Raw genomic sequence first — 6,313 nt, 5'->3', positions numbered from 1 at the left:
TTTAGGTCATGTCATTTTGTACTTAATATATTTTGTATGTAATTGGAAATGACTCCCCTACTCAAGGTACGTGGATACTTTCAGACTCACCGACTTGGCCGGTCATGCCCCACAGTTCACCTATAAAGCATGTGCTGGCATCAGTTCACTGATAGTTGGATCGAAATGTGCTCCAAGCAGCCAAAAAGCGCTGGAGAGGTTACAATGTTATGTTCTGTATTACCTCAAGACTATTTCTCATGTATTCTGAAACTCTTTAGGACACCCTGTGAGGAAACTGCAGCCCAAAACACTATCCATCCATCTATTTTCTATAGACCGCTTTATCCTCACAGGGGCTAGAGCCCATTCCAGCTGACTCAGAGTGATGGCAGTCCATCAAAGGGTAACATAGAGACACAGAAAACCAAGCAACTCATACTCACACCAACAGACTTTCTTTCATTCATTGAAGGTGGCAGGGTCCTATTCTGAAAACATTTCCAGCAGTGGCGTTACAAATTTTGTTTAAAATTTCTTGTACAAATCTATTGGAAGACCATCTGGACCCACCCTTTTTCATAAAGTCAGCTGTACTTCCAACCTCTGCTTTGGTCATTTCTAAATCTAGCTGCCCTCTGGATTCTTCTGAGATGGATGGTATAGTTAACCCATCTAACAATTTCTTCAAGTTTTTTAGGTCTGTCTTAATTTCTGCATTGTACCGTTTTCATAGAATATTTTGAAGGCACTATTCATTTCAAAGGGGGCTGTAATAGTTTGTAATTGATGTTTATTTTTTCCAGATGTCTTATTAGACATGCCAGTAATTTACCTGATTTGTCTCCTTGTTCATTTTGAATTTTTGGGTCACTTGTCTGATAAACTTTTTTTGAGGATTCTAATTTTATATTATGTTGCCTTTTTGTGCTTTTTTGTAGCAACAGCTAATGTAGCTTATTACATGTACTCCAAGATAAGCCTTAAATGGCAGACGTTTGCATTGTATTGATTTCAAAGAACTCATCTATATGTTTTCCAAAAGAGTCTATAACGTTCTGGTCCCGTTGCCACTTGTGCTCAAAGTGCCATCTAGGTGGCTCTTCCACCAACTCGGTATCTTCATACACTATACAACACGGTGCATGGTCTGAAACTACAATACTATCATAGAAACAGTTTTTTTATTTTGAAGTTTAATCCCACAGACACTAAGAAGTAATTGATACACAAGTATGTATGTGAAATTATATTCCTAACTGTACATGCACACTATGATCTCCTCCCAGAGCTCATACTGTCTGACAGTTGGGCCTCAAGAAGCCCCATCTACAATAAAACACATATGTTCATTATACAATCAAGCTCTGAAAATTATGGATAAAAAAACAATTTGGTGGCATCACTATCTTATTTTAAAAACAATTTATTGAGTTTTGAAAGCCTCATCAATCTTTGTTTCATCAAATTATCTTTAATCTTTAAATGCCTCAATAAATCAGTGCCACAGCCACTCTGTGGATTCATCCAACGACAGGATGGCAGCAGGGTCACCAGAAGCTCCACCAACAACAACTACAAAAAATCTTACTGCAGAACTAGCATTTGGACAGACAGCCTTTTCAAACAAAGGCTGTCGCATCTGGAACACATTACCAAATGAAATTAATATGTTAGCTTTTGCTGTAAACGTTCTTAAATCTGCTAAGTATTGGCTGAAAGAAAAACAAGAATGTACCCACCTATGACATCTATAAGGTCCGACTGACTGTGGATTGTGTCATTTTATATGTGTGTGCGTGTGTGTGTGTGTGTGTGTAGTTTATAATGTTGTCTGAGCTGTTTTTATCTGTGTTATTGGTCCTCTGTCTACTTTTACTGAAAAGCCCACACAGGGAGCTGAAAATTAGCTTAATGCTGTGCACTCTATATGCGAGACATCAGATGTTTTCTATGTTTATTGCATGGTCCCTGATCAAATAAATGAACCCAAATGTTTTCAGTCTATAGCAAAAGTAAATGGCCTCGCTGTACTAATACTTTTGGAGGGGCGTGTACACTCATGTTTTGTCCTAAGAATCTCTAACCATGGAAGCAAGTTTAATTTTACAAAAAAAATATTTTTTTAAAAAGGACTTGCCCATTAAAGTTTACAATTGATACTTTGATAGTGTAAAAGATTGTTTTGTCAAGGAAAATGGCAGGAATAAAAAAAGTAAGTACAAAAAGGTTAGAAATACCTAGACAAATTGTGTAAAAGCCACTCTCTGTGACAGCAGGAATTTGAACAGGATTTCACAGCCTTCACAGATCACCTGAATGGAAACTTACCAACAGGGAAAACACACAGAGAGCACTGGAGCAGTTTATTATTGACCTGGACTCTAATACCTGCAGTTACACATTAAGGAGGACTGATAGTGAAGCAGAGAGAGTGACTTCCTGCAGCAGACCACATGTCTTAAATCTGGGTAGAGGAAACTTTCCATCTGCTGACAGGAAAATATTGAATACAGCAGCTGTTCCATTACAACAGCATTACAGACTGTTAATACAGTATAATTGAGGCAGCTCTTTGACAAAATGAAGGGTCAGTTTACACAAAGAAACCACAGAAATCGTGAGCAGAACATTCATCTGAGAACTTGATTAGACCTTTTTGCCTGTACTTGCGAACAACACATGCACACTCAGCAATATTAACCAGCCAATCAAATAATTATTCAGTCAATCAAAATGCTTAATTGAGTGAAGAGTACTGTAAAATGAGAGCACACAGACTGAAATGAGTGAATGAAGCTTGATTCTGATGGTAACCAGTGTTGGAAGAAGTACTCACACTATTTACTAAAATAAAAGTACAATACAACAATGTGAAAACATGTTGCCATGTCAAGCAAAAGTCCTCCATTCAAAATCCAACCTCAGTAAAAGTACACAAGTATTATCAGCAGAAGTGTCTGTGCAGTGAATTGTCTACTGTGACTGCTGCAACATTATATGGGACATTAGAATGCCAACAGTCAGAATGTTAATCCTGATGTCACTGTGTCTATGTAGCATTTAATTTTTCATTTAATGAGTTGATTTAGTTAATTTGCTGTAGAAACAGGTGGTTAGTCCAGTAGCTTCCAGCCTCAGGTCAAGCCTCATCATCATCATGTGGCTTGAGGAGGATGTGAGACTAACAGAGATATTTCAGCAGAGGAAGTGAGTCATCGCTGTGTTATGGGCTCCTAAGGCTAGAAGGGTGGGACAGTCAGCAGGCAGAAAAACCCCTGCAGCATGCAGTTCTTCTTTTACTGTTCCAACTATTTTGTTCCATCCCTTTAATTCTGTTTAATAACTCACCAGAACCATCACAGTGTAGATGATTTACACTCCAACATGGAACAGAGGGCAGTTTAGAGGTTAAGAGTGCTGCTGTGGTGGAGGAATGTGCTACGTGTCAGAAGTACAGAAAGTTTTTCAATCTCAGAGAAGGAACCAGAAATTCTAGTTCCTCACTAGAAACTACAGCAACTTTCTTACATCTACACGCTCATGTTCTGATTCACAAAGTCATAAAACTGGCTGCTGGAATTTAAAGTCAAATAAAAACTTCAAACTTGTGTAAAAAGGTTGCCATGCAAAAACTCCCAGTCAAATTTGAGTGAAAACGTTTTGTTTTTGACCTTGCTCTAGCTTCCACTGCAGTGAATGACTGTCACTTCCACTTTCTAAAACAAGTTTGGAAATCCAGCTAGTAGATATCTTAGCTACAAATGCCTTGCATCTGAAAGCGTCATTAGAGCTCTGCCTCTGATGTTCAAAACTAATTACAAACAACTTCTAACTTTTCTCTACTAAGCTTGAGGAGGAGCAGAGGAAAGGGTTGCGTATGTGTGTGGGTCTGGGTGGAGCCATGCAGAGCTGCTCTCCATACACAAACAACACAGTCACATGACTGCTTCTGGAATTATCTCAGACAAATAAGGACAAATATGTCTATCAACAAAAAAAGATAATTATAATACAAATATGATTCATTTACAAAAGAAAACAGTTATCATCTAGAAATATAGAAACTGGATGAACACACCTTTGTGTGTGCCTTAGCATTTATCTGTGTAAGAGTTTACACACACACACACACACACACACACACACACACACACACACACACACACACACACACACACACACACACACACACACACACACACACAGCTGGTCAGATGACTTTTAGTTGCCTTTTTCTTTTTTCTTCTTTTGAATATATAAACTGTACCGTATCCTAAAAGTCATACAATCCAGGACAGCTGCCAAAAAGCAAATCTGAGCTTCAGACTGTAATTATTTTGTGTACACATGGTGCATTCTTGTGAATAAAATTCAAACCTCAAACTAATAGCATATATGGTCAGAGATTCACTGTTCAGTAGCATTTTATATTATGGTCCAAATGCTGTTTCTACAACAAAACTGTCTGGAATGTAAACTAATTCAGAAAATCGTATTATGCTTAAAAAATATTAAGATATCGACACTAAAACCTCCAAAACCCCCAACTCTGTGTCATTAAATTAAATGGTCTCCTTGAGGGTAGCTATAGCCTTGCACATGGAAAATCTGCCTGCATCCTTGTGTCCTTTGTTGTATAGACTGTGTGCAATGAGAACCTGAAAAACTGGTGCAGTGGACACAATGCAGCCAGTGGGGTCTGGCTGAAGAGGTTAATGCAGCAGCAAATGTATCTGTATGATGATCTTCCACTGATGAACTAAAGATTAATAATCTTTCTCTAGTGTACTAAACTGTCAGTGTAAATTAAACTTCTCTGGACATGCAGTAACAGATTTAGATAACATTAAAGTGATTTTTAGATAAGTTAAAACTGCAGTTTCTATTTTGTTGCGAACAGGTTACAAATGTTCAGTGTGATGGAATCAAAGTGACCATGTCAGGTTCCTGTGCAGGACGTTCAGAAATCAGCAGCCTCTTCATTCACTTCTCTGGAAAATGACTGATCCAACCTTCTGCCTTAGAGGTCCACTACCTTACCAAGTGAGTGGTGAGAAACTCATTTGATAAAGTGCATATTTAGGCATCATGTAACACTCTATCAATATAAATGTTTTGTCAGTATATTCTTCTTTAGAAAGTCAAGTTCAGCTACATAGCAGCAGACAGTTGAAATTTACAACACAGTCAATGGAATGACGGTTTGGTCCTTGGTACACTGGTTGAAGGACACTCCTTTATTTGTATAGTAATGCACCATTTCCCTCTAGTCTTGGGTCGCCACTGACACAGCTCTGCCAGCAGATGGTGGTGTGTTCTAAGCTATCACAAAGAACATGGAACGTCAGTCTCAGCCAATAAACGAGGTCAAACGAACAAGAGTACGCTCAGGCTGTGATAACCATGTCTTGCCCAATCCTGTACCGATAACAACTGCAGCAGAGACATGCAAACCCCAGTCACAAAAAAATGAGTAAAACTTACGCAAAGTTAATTTACATCAATGTGCACACCACAAATACAACAATCGTAATATCAAGAAATGTTAATGAATCATGAAACCATGAGTATCCTGTTTGAAATTAAGAAAAATGTTTCATATGGGTGTCAAAAATTAAAGTGCATTTATAAATAGGGTTATCAACTTATTTGACAGTTGTGCAACTGCATGTGTGGCCACAGGAACAAACATTCAGTGTACCATGAGAGCGTCAAATGTAGCAAGTTTTTCAACTAAGGGTGCTATAGAAACAATGCAACTGTTTTTTAAATAATAGATTTTGTAAAATTAGAGTTAAAAAAACAAACACAAAAGGCAAACACTTTCTACCACTCAGTATGCAACTGATAGGACAAACTAATGCTATGCCTTTATTTTTAAAAATAGAGTGGAAAGGAGATATGTAGCCTGGGTCTAAAGTATTATAACTAAGGGATAGTTCAGCCAGTCCTGATGAAGTTTATCAAAGAGGGAAGTTTTAAGCCTAATCTTAAAAATTGAGAGGGTGTCTGCCTCCTGAACCCAAACTGAGAGCTGATTCCACAACAGAGGAGCTGATAACTGAAGGATCTGCCTCCCATTCTGCTTCTGGAAACTCTGGGAGCCACAAGTAAACCTGCAGTCTGAGAGAGAAGGACTCTGTTTTAATATTATGATACTATGAGGTCTTTAAGATACAACCATTCTCCGACTCTGGACACAAACTGTTGAAGATACTTTCCTCTGACAGCAGTCCATCAGGAAGAGACCCTCCCATCAAAAAGGCCAGAAACTTCCTGATGTGTCTACCCCGCCCTCCACATAGACACTATCTATTACACAGCTTTTAAG

This window comes from Amphiprion ocellaris, chromosome 7 (genome assembly GCF_022539595.1).
Source record: "Amphiprion ocellaris isolate individual 3 ecotype Okinawa chromosome 7, ASM2253959v1, whole genome shotgun sequence".
NCBI lineage: Eukaryota > Metazoa > Chordata > Actinopteri > Pomacentridae > Amphiprion > Amphiprion ocellaris.
The sequence above is the reverse complement of the archived record's forward strand: the minus strand, read 5'-3'. Positions refer to the sequence as shown.